Source organism: Ipomoea nil, unplaced genomic scaffold, assembly GCF_001879475.1.
Source record: "Ipomoea nil cultivar Tokyo-kokei standard unplaced genomic scaffold, Asagao_1.1 scaffold2823, whole genome shotgun sequence".
Classification (NCBI taxonomy): domain Eukaryota; kingdom Viridiplantae; phylum Streptophyta; class Magnoliopsida; order Solanales; family Convolvulaceae; genus Ipomoea; species Ipomoea nil.
Genome location: NW_017619251.1, coordinates 69,627 through 87,900, shown reverse-complemented (window position 1 = coordinate 87,900; position 18,274 = coordinate 69,627). Strand labels below are relative to the sequence as shown.

Genomic DNA, 18,274 nt, shown 5'->3' with positions numbered 1-18,274 from the left:
CATTTAGGGTCCGTTTGGAAATGAGGAAAATGACTTCTGGAAAATGAGTCATTTTTCAAAAGTCATTTTCCTTTCCGGTGTTTGGCTGCAAAATGCAAAACTGGATTTTGGTGTTTGGCTCATTTTCTGGAAATGATGTAGAATTGTATAATTAAACATTTTATATAATTAATTATTTTGTTTAAAATATATAAAATTTACAATAATATTATAAATAATAATATTTATTTATGAAATCAAATAATATTATTTATTAAAAAAATTAAAAAAAAACAACAAAAAAAAAAAAGATGGAAACCAGAGAGTACAAAACTCTCTAGTTTCCGCCGTTCTCTCTGGCTTCCGGCCGTAAAGGCGGAAACCAGAGAGCTCTCTGGTTTCCGCGGCCGGAAATCAAAGAAAAGCTCTCTGGTTTCCGGCGAAAACCACAGAGAGCTTATCTCTGGTTTCTAGCCGGAAACCAGAGAGCTGGGGAAACCAGTGAATGTTGTTGAAGGATGGTGTTGTTGAATGTTGTTGAAGGAGGAAGGCTGCTGCGTTTGTGTGTGTGTGTTTAGAAGATGGAAAATGACTTCCCCCAAGAAAAGGGGAAGTCATTTTTATTAGGACTCTATTATTATTAGTATTCGTTACCTATTGTTACTAGTATTAGTCTTGTATTAGGTTTGCTATTCACTACTATATATATTCCTGTACAGACTTATTATTTGATTCATTCAGAAATATTATATCCTCATCTGGTATCAGCAGGTTCTTTTTCTCTCTCTATGGCGCACCTCGGTTTTGATGGCGGTTCTGTTGGAAGTTCTGAACGGACTGTTTCTGAGGCTGCGCTTGTGGCACCCCTGCAGTCCGGGGTGTCGTTTTCTTCGGCTCATCACTTCGTTTCCATCAAATTGACATCCCGTAATTTTTTGTTTTGGCGCACTCAGCTTCTTCCGTTCCTGGATGGCCAAGGATTATTGGGTTTTGTCGATGGAACGTCTGTGTGTCCCCCGTTTACTGCGATTATGGTACCTTCTGCCGAGGAGGCTGCTGCTGCCGTGTCTTCGTCGGCCGTATCTTCCGCCGCTCGGAGTGCATGGCTTCGTCAAGATAAGGCCGTGCTCTCCTTGTTGATCTCGTCCTTGTCCGACGAGATGATGCATCTTGCCATCGGTAAAACCTCCTCTCGGCATTTGTGGGTGGCGATCGAACAGGTTCTTGGTTCGACGACTCGGGCCCGTGCTCTTCGGTTGGTGGGCGAACTGCAAGGATTGCGGCAGGGGGATGCTTCGATCCCGGATTATCTTGGGCGTGCTCAGGTGCTTATTGAGGATTTGGCACTTGCCGGCCGTCCGGTGACACTAGAAGATCAGAATATGTATATATTCCGGGGCTTGCGGTCCGAATATCGCCCTTTGGTGGCGTCGCTGACGAGGGGTGCTCCGGTGTCTTTACCCGAGTTATCCGATTTTCTTGTTTCGCAGGCCTTTATATGTGATGATGATGGTGGTGACGTTGCTGCTGCTCCGGTCGCCATGGCGGCTCAGCGAGGTGGAGGTCGCTCGGGCGGGCAACAGCGTAGCGGCGGCAATCGAGGCCGAGGTCGTGGCAAGGGCCGAGGCCGCGGTCGAGGTGGCGCCGGGGCTGTCCAGTGCCAGATCTGCTCCGGCGAAGGCCACTCGGCCGCTTCGTGCTATCGTCGTTATGATGGCGCTCCGGGGCCGCGGGCACATGTTGCATATTCTGTTGATGATTCGGCTTCGGTTAATCCTCAGCAGTGGTTTCCTGACACTGGTGCGTCGAATCATGCCACTCCGGATCCGTCTTTAATGTCCTCGGCGGTTCCTTATAATGGTCCGGATCATCTTCGTGTTGGTGACGGTAAGTGTTTACCTATTGTTAGTACTGGTTCATCTTCGTTAGCCGCATCTAAAACACTGTTTCGATTGTCTGATGTTCTTCATGTTCCTGGGCTTTCTGCGTCTTTATTGTCTGTGCAACGGTTTGCTCGTGATAATAATGTCTTTTTTGAGCTTCACCCTGATTGTTTCTTTGTGAAGGATCGTTCAACCAGGGAAGTTCTATATAAAGGGCCGGCTTCGGGGGGTCTCTATTCTTGGCCTGTCTCTCGTTCAAGTCCCGCTGCGTTTGTGGCCTCTCGAGTCTCCTCTGACGTGTGGCATAGCCGGTTGGGTCATCCTCACCCGCGTGTCTTGCGGCAGATTTTAAATTCATGTTCTATTCAGTCTAGTTTTAGTGATACTTCGGAATTGTGTCGTGCTTGTATGCTTGGGAAATCCTCACGGTTTCCCTTGCCTCGTGTCAATACTACTACGTCTCATGTTTTAGAACTTTTATATACTGATATTTGGGGCCCAGCGCCTTTTCTTTCCGTCAATGGCTTTCGTTATTTTGTTTTGTTTGTTGATGACTATACGCGCTATGTATGGTTTTATCCTATGCGTTTGAAAACTGATGTGTATGCTATCTTCGAGCAGTTTCGGTCACTAGTTGAGCGTTCATATGGTCGTAAGATTGTCTCTATTCAATCTGATTTAGGGGGAGAGTATAAACGTTTGCACCGTACTTTTGTCTCTTTGGGTATTAATCATAGGCAGTCTTGTGCCTATACCCATGAGCAGAATGGTAGAGTTGAGCGTCGGCATCGTCACGTTGTGGAAACGGGTTTGGCTCTCTTGGCCCAGGCTTCGGTTCCACAACGATATTGGGATTATGCCTTTGAGACTGCGGTCTATCTCATCAATAAGATGCCGACTCGGGTTTTGGATAATGATAGTCCTCATTCTCGGTTGCATCGTTCTAGTCCTTCTTACTCTTTCTTGCGTGTGTTTGGCTGTCTCTGTTATCCTCTGTTACGCCCGTATAATCGTAACAAGTTGCAGTATCGGTCTTCTCCGTGTGTGTTTCTTGGTTATCCGTCTTCGTTTCGTGGCTATCGTTGTTTTGATCCTGCTACTAACAAGGTATTCATTTGCCGTCATGTGCGGTTTGATGAAACCATATTTCCATTTGCTTCTTCTGTCCCCTCTCAGGTCTCTAACTCTCGCCCGATTGAGCCGTGGGGTGTTGGCGCCGTTCAGGTTGGCGCGAGCTCCGGTGTTTGTTCTGCTGGGCCGGATCCTCGTCCAGAGATGGACACGGATTCCGGGGCTGCTGGTGCTGCTTCTGATTCCCGCACCGAGACTGCCGTGGCTCCAGATGTGGCAGTCTCGGGTGCTCCTAAGGCGCCCAAGCGAGGTCGGCGCACGGTAAAACCGGTTCCACCTCGGTCTCATGTTATGGCGACTCGTTCTTTGGGGCCGACGCAGCATGTGGCTCTTATGACTGTTTCTGAGCCGACCTGTTATTCTCAGGCAGTTCGGTATCCGGAATGGCGTGAGGCCATGGATCTTGAGTTTAATGCCTTGCTCCAGAATCACACTTGGCGTCTGGTTAGTCGCACACCTGGTATGAATGTTGTAGGCTGCAAATGGGTGTTTAGGACGAAGCGCAAGGCTGATGGCACGATTGAGCGGCACAAGGCTCGGTTGGTGGCTAAGGGGTTCAATCAAGTCGCAGGACAGGACTTTTTTGAGACCTTCAGTCCTGTTGTAAAACCCACAACCGTGCGGCTTCTGACTGACTTAGCCTCGGAGTTCAAGATTCGTGACATGGGTGCTCCGTCCTTTTTTCTGGGCATTGAGACGGTCTCTCGTGGTGATGGTTTGTTTCTTTCTCAGCAGCGATACATGCGAGATATCTTGAGCCGTGCAGGTATGGTGGACTGCAAGCCGTTGGCTACTCCAGTGCCTGTGACTCGACCCGTTTCTGAATCGGTGGTTCCTTATGCCGATCCCACGCAGTATCGCAGTCTTGCTGGGGCTCTGCAGTATCTTACTGTTACTCGCCCGGATTTATCTTTTGCTGTGAATCGGGTCTGTCAGCATATGCACTCCCCGACTACTGAGCATTGGGCAATGCTCAAACGTGTTCTGCGGTACGTTAAAGGCACTTTGCATTTTGGTCTGTTTATTCGCCCATCCTCCTCTGTTGCAGTGCATGCTTTTTCGGATTCGGACTGGGCTGGGGACCCCGCTGACAGAAAGTCTACTAGCGGCTTTGCGGTTTTTCTTGGTGACAATCTGATCTCTTGGTCTTGCCGGAAGCAACGTACAGTTGCTCGTTCGTCTACAGAGGCCGAGTACAAGGCACTAGCTGACGTGTCTGCTGAGGTCACCTGGTTGGTTTCTCTATTGCATGAACTTCGGTTGCCGTTGGCAGCTCCTCCCACTCTCTGGTGTGATAATCTGGGTGCAACTTATCTCTGTTCCAACCCGATGTTCCATGCTCGTACGAAACATGTGGAAATTGACTATCACTTTGTTCGTGACAAAGTGGCAAAGAAAGAGTTGCAGGTTAGCTTCATTTCTACTAAGGATCAGCTGGCTGGCGTGTTCACTAAAGCTCTCCCTAGTCCGCGTTTCTCTACTCTGTGTGGCAAGCTCAATGTTGTAGCTAGTCCACCTTGTGCTTGAGGGGGAGTATTAGGACTCTATTTTTATTAGTATTCGTTACCTATTGTTACTAGTATTAGTCTTGTATTAGGTTTGCTATTCACTACTATATATATTCCTGTACAGACTTATTATTTGATTCATTCAGAAATATTATATCCTCATCATTTTCCAGAAATCAACCCTCATTTTTCATTGACTATCCACCATTTTTCTTTGACCACTTCATTTTCCGCCTACCCAAACACCAGAAACTCGGAAAATGATTTTCAGAAATCATTTTCTGAGTTTCCAAATAGACCCTTAGTCAACAATTAGTTTTGCTGCACAATTAATGAAAAGACCAATTGATTTGACACCGTATCAAATAACACCAATTGATTTGACACCGTATTTTTCTACTTGAAGCAAGTGGTAGTTCCAATAAAGAATTGGGAGAAGAGAATATAGAGGTCGAATGTGAGAAAAAATATTCAAACAATTGTATTATTGTTCTTGTTCACTTTAACTATATATTGAGATATAACATTGTATTCTTGAAGTATAACTAATTTTTTTGAAAAACTTAAAATTCTTTACAAGATAGTATCTGTTCTATACTTAAATCTAAGTCCCCATCACCGGGGTTTAAACTTTTAACCATCTACTTGGATGGATAACCGGGATGCCATCACACTACATGGTAGTTGGCAAAGTGTTTCCTAATTCTATAAATCTCTTCTTTTTTTTTTGAATGCTACTAGCTTAGTATCTGTTCATATACTTTCTCAACCTACTGAAACACAAAGAGCCAATAACGCCTCCATTGAGGCTCGAACTTACAACCTTCCAAATGCTTTCTCAACCTACTGAAACACAAAGAGCCAATAACGCCTCCATTGATGCTCGAACTTACAACCTTCCAAATGGAAGTCCAACCCGGATACCATTAGACCATATAGTCCTAGTCCTAATTCTAAAAATCTAATAACTCATATTAAAATATTCATCTAATTCTAATAATACAATAATTCTCATAATTAACTATTCCTATTTCTATAGGCGTATAAAAATATTTCAAAGATTTTTTAACTTAAAAAAATAAATTATTTTCTGTAAAACATTACAAAATATATAAATTCAATCAATTTAAGTTGAATCATTTTTTGGATTAAGTTGAAATGTTTTCCAAAATTACAGCATCGTTTTAAAATTCATGGAATCAATTGAAACTATTTGGCATAGTTTCGCGGAAGGTGTTTTGTTCTTGATGGCTATGGGTGTGACAAAAAGTTTGACAAATACTAAATTAAAAATGAAAACAGATAGCATTCAAAAAAAAAAAAAAATGAAAACAGATAATTCTCACAAAAACTAAGGGGTCCTTTACCAACTTGAAAAAATGGAAAATTGTTTAAAAATTGGAGAAATTGAGAAGTGAAAAAAAAAATATTGGAGAAGTTGTTTACTAAATTTCTTCTTCCAAATGTTTACTCCTTCTCCAATTAATCTTCAACCTTCTTAACGGTTTTAGAGAAAGCAAAACCAACTTAACCCAAATGGAGGAAGGGAAGAGAATGTGCGTGGATAGTGCACTCTATATTGAGTTGTCTCTAGTTCAAATCCTATTGTTTGCATAGTTAAAGGAGATTCTTTTATTTTGCTGGAAATGAAAAAACAGAAGAATGAAATAAACGACCTCTAAGCGCCCCCAAACCCCAACTGCTCCAGCCTGCCGCCACACACCACCGCCCGCCACTGTCTCACGCTCTAGTCCGACGCGGATCACGCCACCACGCCAGTCCACTGTACGCCACCAGTCTCAATGGCCTGAAACTCCAAGTCCTCAATTGCTCCGCAGTCCACCCCACAAAAACCCAAACTTTCGCGTCCTTTGCTTCTTCTCAGCTCTTTCAGTTCGTGTAATGGGATTTTATTGAAAGAAAAGAAAATTTTGTTATTTTCCTCCGGTTCAATCGCAAAATTTAAAGGTATGTTCTTTCTCTTTGTTTTAATTAATATTCTCTCACCCTTTTAGCGTTTTCATGATTTGGGATTATCTCTCTGTCTTGTTTTTGTGGCTCAAATTTAAACCTTGTCTAAAATACACATTTACATACAAAATGTTTACAATTTACATGTTTAATGTTTACAATTTATGTACTAAATGTTCATATATAATTTTTCTTTTTACAAATTGTGAGCATTGAGTATATAAATTTATAAACATTCATACATAAATTATGTATGTACCCGGGTCCACCTGGTAAGGAATATAAATTTGTAAACATTCATATGTAAATTATGTATGTACACGGGTCCACCTGGTAAGGAATATAAATTTGTAAACATTCATATGTAAATTATGTATGTACATAGGTCCACCTGGTAAGGTAGATTTAGGTCCAATATATATATATATATATATATATATATATATATATATATATATATATATATTGAATATGATTATTCTTAAAATTTTATATAAAATTGTAGCTGATAAAGGTTTCATGCAAACTTACCCAAAAAATGTTTAGCAATAGATGGGTGAGGTTGGTCATAGAAGAATTCAATCATTATTACATGTACTATTGTTGTGCTGACCATAAATAAAAAAAATATGTTTTTAATATATACTAAAAATATATTATTTGAGTACTGAAAATATATTATTTTATATACTATTAAATAATGTATATTCAGTACATAAATAATATACTTTTAATACATTAAAAATATACTTTATATTCATGGTCCACACATCTATGTGAACCATGGTATACCTAATAATTTGCCTAGAAGAATTAGAGCTACAATAAAGTACCGCTAAAGTGTCATCTCTAACTAACACTTTTGCTAGAGACGCATAGAGGGTGTAAATGCGTGATTTTCTTAAAACGCATTTTGTACAACAATTGATTGCTTTAAGTGATTTTTGATTGGGGAAATTATAATTCGGTCCCTCAATCGTTTTTCAATGGAATGTAATCTTTAATTTTTTAATTTTAACTAATTTGATTCTCTAATTATTTCAAAATTTGTCAATTAAACCCTTTGAAGATTAGATTGACGAAATTTTAAAAAGGAAAAATGACCATTTTAGTCCCTCAGAATAATTTAATTGACAAATTTAAACAATTCTATGATCAAATTAATTGAAATTGAAAACTATAAACTACATTAACATTTGAGAAACAATGATTTTCTCTTTTTGAAAAATTGATAGTGAATTACGCTTGGATCAATTAGAATTGTTTTTTTTTTTATTTAAACCAATCTACAAATTGTATTAATGAATCAAAGTTGTAATAGCGTTAAGGGGATAGAATCCCAGTACATAGCATGACCCTGAATAAAAGCTAAGGAAGCTAAAGTGTGCGCATGTAAATTAACCTGCCTGGAAACATAATTTAACGAAATATGACTAAATAAAGACATAAGTGTTCTGCATTGGTCAATTGTGACCCCAACATAAGAATGAATTGGTGAGTCCTGCTGCCGCATAGTAGTACGTAGTACCATGCAATCCGTGAGTAGACATACTGATGTGTCGTTCCTTCCTAGTAGCTAGGACAGTGCCTCCTTATATGCCTGTGCCTCCGCCATAAACGGTGAGAAACAAAAAGGAAATTTGCCATTTTTTTCCTCTATGAAAGTGCCCTCTGGTGAAACTAGTACAATACTGTACGTGGCATCTCCAGTGTCTTGACGAAAACCCGCGTCCACATAGCATCTGAGGCTGCTGTCGTCCGTGTCCGTTCCGGTGGGTGTTGCTAGAGACGGCGGTGCCTGGCGGTGTTGCACAGCACCGTACGCCTACAAAGACGCGACAGCCACTCTCCAGACATCGGCTGGCCGCATCATAGACCCCTTCCACACTGCTGAGTTACGGCTCCTCCAAATGTGGTACAACACGGCTACCAATAGCCGGGTTTGCTCCTCCGTTAAGACCGCCAAAGTCCCCATTAGCCATGTTGAAATGGAATCTGTAATAATATTAGTGATAGGCAATTGTGTTATATTCCAAACAAGTGTAGAATATTCACAGAGCACTAAAGCATGTAACACATCTTCATGATCTAAAGCACACATGGACATGTTGGGTCTACCTCTACCCTCTTTATAATCAAATTAGTGGTAGTGGGTAAAATATCACATATGGCTCTCCACAAAAATGTCTTCCACTTGAGTGGGACCTTTAATTTTCACATAAAAACCCATTTATCAAACTGGTTACCCTCATAATCCCCAACAATACGCCTATAGGCGTTCTTCCCTGGGTATGTCCCTTTTGGGTCACCCATCCAATACCATGAGTCATCTTAGTCAGGATTAATAGGAATCATACTTATCCGGTTCACATTTTCAGGAATAAACAGGTCAGATAAAATATGTGGATCCCATGTATTTGTTTGTAAATCAATCAATTCTGCCACTCGTGCTTCTTAACTCTTCTGACATATGTCTTTGAATTAAGGGACTAGAATTATCCAGTAACCACGTATGTCCCTATATTAGAGTCGTCTGTCCATTTCCAATCGTTCTTCGCACTCCAGAGATTACCATTGTATATTAATCAATTAGAATTGTTAGTTGTTCTACTTGTATATTAATTGTTTTTTATCATAAAACATTTTTCTTTTCCTTTTCAGTAAAATGTTTTCTTTTTCTTTAATTTTGTTTGAAAGAAAAATATCTCCGATTGGGCGGTTATCAATAGCATCCAAAATACTGAAGAGCTGGCAGCGAGTCTATAACCTCCCATTCTTCAGAGTTCAGATAAGCCCATTCTCTTTTTCCTGCTTTTTTGTAAGCAATTGAATTTCAAGCAACCATCCTTTTGAAATTCATGCCCAAATATACTCTACTGGAATTTCTTCAAATATGGCTATAGATGTACTTAATTCCTTAAGATTCTGTTGCCCTCATTTCAATTGCATATCCGTAACTGACACTGCGCCAGGTAAGAGCTCGCTATCACTGCGGATTTCAATTAGTAATGGGCCACATAGAGGCAGAAAGTTTGAATCTTTGAAGGTTTTAAGGCGCGGGTCTGTGGTAAATTGGAAGAAAACTAGAAGAAATAATGTGGGTGATTGGCATAATGTGATGAACTCTTCGAATGGGAATCTCAACTGTTGAGAATAATAAGATGGTTCTGTTAAGTATGCTGTTAAAATTGTTGAGAATTTTGTTTGGCAAATGGAAAATTCGTCAGATGAATCTTTTTGGAGAAGTATTTGTTATGGATTTTTTAATGAAGCAAAATTAGCTACTAGCTATAGCTTGAAAATGTGTGGCGGTTTATAAGGAAATAAAGTTGCGCCTTCGCTACTAGCTATAGCTTTTGGCGTAGTGGTAAGCGCTTGATCCTAACACTCATTTTTCTCAGTGGTTGCTATTTCTACTAATGGTAATATTACCTCGCATTCAACTTCATAATTTTGTTATTATATTCATCTGGTTCTATTCTGCAGAGTGAGCTTGTGTAACTACATTGATTATAGGTGGCTTATTCAATGCGGAGTCTTCATATAGGTGTTTAACTATTGTTCATAAATGCCAGCCTTGCTTCATAATGTTAAGTTGCAATGTGGCTCTTTCAACATTGTTGTCATACAGATTGTGATATTTGGTTTCTGTACATATCCTTGAGAACTACATCATATCATACACAGTTGTCACTTGACACAATTAAGAATCTTTGGAGTTACGTTTGTTTCACTCTCAAATCCTTCCTGTGGGACATTACATAGTAAAGGCCCTCTTCGGCCTGCAGCCTTTAGGCATACACACATACATTATACATACAGGATATATGTGAGTGGCATTCATTGTTTAGGGTCGTCTACTGTCTATTCCGGGCTGCTGCATAGACGATGACTTTGCTGGTGGTGATTTCGATCAGGTTTGCCTTGTGTATAATTTATTTATTTTCTGAATGAAATGAAAAGAACAGAACAGAGATTTCATCTATCCGTACTGGAATTATTAATTATATGCTTTGTGTATTTCTTTATTCGATGCATCTGTAAACATACTCATGCTCTTCTTCTTTTAATTTGATAGACGAGGATGACCGTGAATTGCAAAAAGCAGCATCAATATAATCTACCAAGGTGAGGGGGGTTGGTTCAGATAGCAATGGCAAGAAATAGCTGAGAAAGAAAAGATGCTAACATACACTGAGTGTGATATGATAAAGGAAATATCTTTATTATTAGAATTGATTTATTATCCTTATTATTAGAATTGATTTATTTTCTATAGAGATAAGAAATAATTATGGTAAGGAGCTTTAATGATTCTCCTTTCCTTTTTATGTTTTACTAGTCTTTGTAACCCTCTTATATAAAGAGGATTTTTATTCTAATAAAATAACAAGCAAGAAAGAAGTTAAGTTAAAATCAAGAGATGGGAAAACTCTCAAAACGTTCCTATTATCTTTGTTCCTTAAATTTATCTCTCAACATAGACATCCCCAATAACCCTAATCGCCCTTTGACGCGTGCTTTCGCCCGAAAACATAACAGAGTGTCTCACTTGATCAGAGACCAGGTAGGTACATACTGATACAAGTGTTATTGTTATTGTTATTGTTATTGTTATTGTAGTGGGATGACCACTTCCTAGGTAATTATAGCACTTTAAGGTAGTGGGTAGTTTTTATCTTTTATAAATAGATGCCTTAGGTATTTGAAGAGGGAATATTTATCTGGGAAATTTGTATTTTGGCTTTTTATTAAATGAAAGATGGGGGAGGAGAAGCACTCCAAAAAAAACGCTTCATTTGGGGAGAAGAAGCACTCCAAAAAAAACGCTTCATTTGGGGAGAAGAAGCACTCCAAAAAAAACGCTTCATTTGGGGAGAAGAAGCACTCCAAAAAAACGCTTCATTTGGGGAGAAGAAGCACTCCAGAAAAGCTTCATTTTATTCCTAAGTTTCTAAGCCTGTGGCGCTATCCTAGATATTCTGGCCTATAACACATACTCACTTGATCAGGAGGAAGAATCTGAAAGAACCTACCTGGGTTGGGTTGGGTTGGATCGAAATCCCTTAATTCCCTTAAGGGTGCAACTTTGGTGAGGAAACAGGGAAATGCAACATGGTTTTGGCATCATCAACAACAGCCTCCATAGCTGCTTTCTAATTGAAAACAAGAAAAAAAAAAAAAAAAAGAAAAAACCAAGTGACGTTCACACATATATCAACAAAGAAAAATCTACTGCTGAATCTGCACCTAAAAGATTAGCTAAACTTGACTCAACCTTACCTACCTATTTTATTTGGTTGAACTGAGTATTTTCTTGGCATTGAAGGTAAAATGTTCAATTTACAATTTGCATTACTAGCTGTTTCTAACCTTGACACATTGTTCAATGAAATGTGTCTTGACTTAGGCTGCTGAATCCTTATCTTGTACGTGATCTGATGATAAAGACTCCTTTTTGTGCAGTGCTAAAACAATTTCCAGAGGCTTTAGTTTGGATGCAGCTAAGATCTTCTCAGCCCACAATCACATGCCTTCTGGTCTGATGCTTTGGTGTTAAATATCCTATTTTCTTTGAATCAATCTTTCAGCTCTTTGTCCATCTATCTATCCTTAATTTTTTCCCTTTTACTGTAAACAGTGGGATATCTATCTGTAATGATCTGATCTGCAAGCTTATAAGGTTGGATGCTGGATATATTACTTCAAAAGTCTTGTCAACTCTTCTCAGTTACAGGTACAGATGGTGGACCACCGAGTTTTTTATTGATCTTAAAATGGAATACTGCCCTGTGAAGATGTCTAATATTTGTTTGATCAGGAACATAAAGGACTTGAGATGTATGATGCATGCATTATGCATATTAGAGCAATTGAATGAACTAGCTGCTACCAAAGTTAACAGGATGGAAGACCGAATACACTGCAGGAAATGTCTGCAGTGCAGCCACAAAGAGTAGAAAATTAAGTTGAAAATAAAATTGCTAAAATTAAAGCTACCTTCTGATCTTAAGTTCTTTGGTAGGACCCCATTTAATCATTGGCTACACACATGCGTAACGTAGTGTGCACATACTAACACCGATGACAGATCAACAACTGAAAAAAGCAGAAAATCATACACACCAAGTCAACTTTATTAATATAATGGTAAGACGTCATCTCAAACTCCCCGTGGAGACTGGCCTTAAACATAGCAATCCGCTTAACCAGATCAAGCGAGGTATCCACGATAGTATGAAGCTTCAAGAAAAATGAAATATGCAAAATCAAAAAACATAAACACGACAAAATACAGTATCATAAGGGTAAGGAGTCGAAACAAACCGTGGATAGAGTGGATGCAAAACAACGGGAAGCTAAGGGGCAAAGGGGTCATATACCGCTCTCGACAATTCAAAAGACATGTCCACGCATCTACCACGGCAACCTCAACCAACGACCCGAGTGCCAGCGACAACAAGTCCACCCATCGCGCAGCCCTACCACTAACATCGAATAGAATATCGTCCCTAAAACATATAAAGATAAACAGAACAACATATCAACTAACCATACGAAACAAAATATGCATATCAAAAAATAGATTCTGAAACTAACATGTTCGCATCTGTTGCGCACAACAACCAGTTGCAAATTACTGCCTCGTCCGGGTTGTCCAAGTCGGGCAAAGCCACAGAGCTCATGGAACCGGACGCACCGATATTTAGGCGCGACACCCCCGGAGGAAAACCAACCGGCGGCCAAATACACCCCCCCCCCCCCCCCCGATAAGGTTTCAAAGGTGCTTGACACACAGGGCCAGCAGACCGACACCCAATGGCCTCCTCCGCAGGTATTGATGGCTGCAAACAGAAATAAGAGAATTAAACAACACAAAAAAGCCCACAAAGCGTGGGATATCGCGCGAAATGGCTATGCACACTGGAGCATGCGAGCGTGCACATGTGGAAATGGCTAGAGAACAGTGGCATACACACCACAGTAAATTCTTGTGCACGACGCATAAGCAAAAAAACAACACATACCAAACCATGTTGAACCGACGTAGCCATCGCAGAATCACCGCGAGCAGGAACAACGCAATCCCCAGCTTGTGCTTCAGCACACCCACCCTATGGTAGATGAACATGGAACAACACCACATTTGGAAAAGTAAACAGATTAAATAAAGGCCACACGCATTGTGCACATATGTTAATACAAGGATGCTCACATGGCCGGAATGAATCCACATGTTTGCAAACACCCATTGAAACATATTCCTAACTAACTGAGCACAAAACATTATACGTACCAACCCCGTGGTCACACGTGTATCAACCGGATGAACAACATGCGTAGGTTCGATAGTTACCGTCGGGCGAGCACCATCAGAACCAGCCCCAGGCTCACCACCATTTGAAACAACCCCATCAGAAACCGCACTATCCACAACCCCAACCAAGCTATCGCCACCACATACATTACCATGACCATCCTATCGGGCAAAAAATACACGACAACAATGAGTTAAAAAAGGCAAAAAAAAAAAAAAAAAAAAAACTAAACAAAAAAACAGTTTGAAACCCAGGTAATGTAACCATTAAGACGAATGCAGACAAGTATGCGCGAGTGCACGTGATCTGACCAAACAACCTTACAAAACGAATGAAAGCAAACTTGGCAAACTGACCTCCACATTAGAATCAGGAATGTCAGTATTTTCCAGGATCAAGTCCGCAACACAGCCTCAATATCACCCCAACCCTGATCTGTTATATCCTGCGTACTACCCAAACTGAAGGACGGCATATCATCGGATCCAGCGTCATGCTGATTTGCAGTGACCACTCGATGCGACTTGATGGCATCAAACACCCCTCGTAGCACATCGCCACCGAAAGCACCATCCGGCCCTTGCTTCACCAACTCTAAAAAAATTGGAACGAATGAAAATTGGAAGAATAGGGAATAAAAATTGCAAAACTGGAGAAATGAAAAATTGGAAGAATGGAGAAGGAAAACTAGAAGAATGGGGAAGGAATTAGCCTGCCGCCACACACCGCCACCCGCCATCGTCTCACGCTCTAGTCCGGCGCGGATCACGCCACCATGCCAGTCCACTGTACGCCACCAGTCCCACTGCTTATACTGTTCGATATTGTTTTTATTGATCCTTTGTTTGATATTGGAATTAGGTGTTTGATGAATTCTCTTTGGCCAATGATGAAGCAGCTTGTGGATTTCATATATTCAGCTGAAGAATGTAGATCCCCCCTGTTCAAATGCAACAAATGAAACAGCCTGTGGATATCAAAAGATTTTTTTTTTCTCCAAGTGTAGCTACTACTTTTTGAATTGTGAACATCCAATTAAAATTGCTAGTTTTTGATAATATTACATTGTTATAAAAGTATTATTTCAGGATAGATAATATGTATTAAACTAATTGAGTAGCAAAATGTATTTTTTAAAAATTAATTTTAATTTTTTTTTTAACTTGGTTGTAGGCATTTCCGACCACCATGTGGTCGGTAAACTTACTACGCGTATATACGAATTATGTTTTCCGACCACCTAGTGGTCGCAAAACGTAATTCGTATATACGCGTAGTAAGTTTACCGACCACCAGGTGGTCGGAAATGCCGTACAACCAACTTTCCCATGCGACAAAACTTTCCAACCACTCTATTTTGGTTGTCGGTGTTTTCGACCACTATCTGTTGTGGTCGGAATTTTTGACAAGCGTTTTTTCGGATGTCAAAAGTGGTCAGAAAATTGGTCGGAACAAGGATTTTCGACCTGATTTGGGCTATTTCCGACCACTTTTTGGTGGTCTGAAAATCGCTGATTTCCAACCGTGAACTCCAAGTCCTCAATTGCTCCGCAGTCCACCCCACAAAAACCCAAAACTTTCGCATCCTTTGCTTCTTGTTAGCTCTTTCAGTTCGTGTAATGAGATTTTATTGCAAGAAAAGAAAATTATGTTTTTTTTTTCCTCCGGTTCAAGCGCAAAATTTAAAGGTATGTTCTTTCTCTTTGTTTTAATTAATATTCTCTCACCCTTTTAGCGTTTTTATGATTTGGGATTATCTCTCGGTCTTGTTTTTGTGGCTCAAATTTAAAATGTGTCTAAAATATACATTTACATACTAAATATTTACAATTTACATGTTTAATGTTTACAATTTATGTACTAAATATTCATAATTTTTCTTTATACAAATTGTGAACATTGAGTATATAAATTTATAAACATTCATACATAAATTATGTATGTACCCGAGTCCACTTGGTAAGGAATATAAATTTGTAAACATTCATATGTAAATTATGTATGTACCCGGGTCCACCTGGTAAGTGAGATTTAGGTCCAATATCATATATATATATATATATATATATATATATATATATATATATATATATATATATATAAAATGTTTTGAATATGATTATTCTTAAAATATTATATAAAATTGTAGCTGATAAAAGTTTCATGCAAACTTACCCAAAAAATGTTTAGCAATAGATGGGTGAGGTTGATCATTGAAGAATTCAATCATTATTACATGTACCATTGTTGTGTTGACCATAAATAAAAAAATACATTTTTAATATACTAAATGTATATTATTTGTATACACAAAGTATATTATTTGACTACTGAAAATATATTATTTTATATACTATTAAATAATATATATTTTGTACATAAATAATGTACTTTTAATACATTAAAAATATACTTTATATTCATGGTCCTCACATCTATGTGAACCATGGTATACCTAATAATTTGCGGCAAATTATGTCGTGCATGCGTGGTGCATACGGATGCAAAAACGACGTCGTTTTGCATCAAAACACGTGTCCTACTTAAAAAAAAATTAGTTTCGATTCCCAGCAACAACATTATGTTGTTAATTTTTTTAGTTCATTCATTATGAATTTTTAGTTATGGAATTATATATGGATGTGTAGGTATGCAATTCTAGATTTATAGTTATGAAATTATGGATGTGTAATTATGCATGGTGTAGTTATGCAATTCTGGATTTTATAGTTATGATGTTATAAATGTATAGTTATGCAATTCTGGATGTATAGTTATACAATTCTGGATGTATAGTTAAGAATTTATGGATGTCTAGTTATGCAATTCTGGATTTATAATTATAAAATTATTGATGTGTAGTTATGTAATTCTGGATGTATAGTTATGAAATTATGGATATGTAGTTATGCAATTCTGAATTTTTTATCTTTTAAATTAGACATCAAAACGACGTCGTTTTTGCATCCGTATGCACCATGCATGGTACATACAGATGCACAGCATAATGATTGATAATTTTCCTAGAAGAATTAGAGCTGCAATAAATTACCGCTAAAGTGTCATCTCTAACTAACACTTTTGCTAGAGACGCATAGAGGGTGTAAATGCGTGATTTTCTTAAAATGCATTTTGTACAATAATTGATTGCTTTAAGTGATTTTTGATTGGGAAATTATAATTCGGTCCCTCGATCGTTTTTCAATGGTTAATGTAATTCTTAATTTTTCAATTTTAACTAATTTGATTCTCTAATTATTTAAAAATTTATCAATTAAACCCTTTGAAAATTAGATTGACGAAATTGTAAAAGGGAGAAATGACCATTTTAGTCCCTCAGAATTGTTTAATTGACAAAATTTTTTAAATAATTTTATGATCAAATTAATTGAAATTGAAAACTATAAACTACATTGACATTTCAGAAGCGGTGATTTTTTCTCTCTTTGAAAAATTGATAGAGTGAATTACGCTTGGAGCAATTAGAATTGTTAGTTGTTCTACTTTTATATTAAGGGCATGTTTGGTTCATGGAAAATGTTTTTCTTGAATTTGAGAAAAACTAGAGATTTTCTTTTGTTTGGTTCATAGAAAACATTTTCTATTGGAAAACATTTTTCTCAAAAATGAGGAAAACATTTTCTATGGCCCCCTTGGTATTTTGTTTTCCATGGAAAATAAGTAGGACAATTATACCCTCATCAACTTTTCTTAATTACAATTATTATTATTGTTGTTATTATTATGTAGGGGTATAATTGTCTTTATACTCATTATTCCTTACAATTCCAAACTCAACCAAACAATGGAATCGATGTTTCCAGTAATTTATTTTCCACCGACCAAACAATGTAATTAATCTTCCCGGTAATTTCTTTTCCATGAAAATTCAATTCCATTTCCCCTCAAATATTTTTCACGAACCAAACGGCCTAATTGTTCTTTTATCATAAAACATTTCTTTTCCTTTTCAGTAAAATGTTTTCTTTTTCTTTAATTTTGTTTGAAAGAAAAATATCTCCGATTGGGCGGTTCTCAATAGCATCCAAAATACTGGAAGAGCTGACAGCGAGTCTATAACTTCCCATTCTTCAGAGTTCAGATAAGCCCATTCTCTTTTTTACTTTCGCCGCAGATTCCAATCTTTTTTATTTTCTCTATTTCTGTCTATGGCTTCCTGCTTTTTTTCATAAGCAATTGAATTTCAAGCAAGCATCCTTTTGAAATTCATGCCCAAATATACTCCACTGGAATTTCTTCAAATATGGCTATAGATGTACTTAATTCCTCAAGATTCTGTTGCGCTCATTTCAATTGCATATCCGTAACTGACACTGCGCCAGGTAAGAGCTCGCTATCACTGCGGGTTTCAATTAGTAATGGGCCACATAGAGGCAGAAAGTTTGAATCTTTGAAGATTTTAAGGCTCGGGTCTGTGGTAAATTGGAAGAAAACTAGAAGAAATAATGTGGGTGTTTGGCAT

General features: G+C 38.4%; 1 long non-coding RNA gene across 1 annotated transcript; it reads left to right on the top strand.

Annotated features, from left to right (window-relative positions):
• The first annotated feature begins 9,970 nt into the window (after positions 1-9,970).
• LOC109158604 lies at positions 9,971-12,413 on the top strand. Its single transcript, XR_002050416.1, has 5 exons — positions 9,971-10,389; positions 10,551-10,600; positions 11,939-12,012; positions 12,114-12,209; positions 12,294-12,413. It is a non-coding gene; the product is annotated as an uncharacterized LOC109158604 (long non-coding RNA).
• Positions 12,414-18,274: the final 5,861 nt, after the last annotated feature.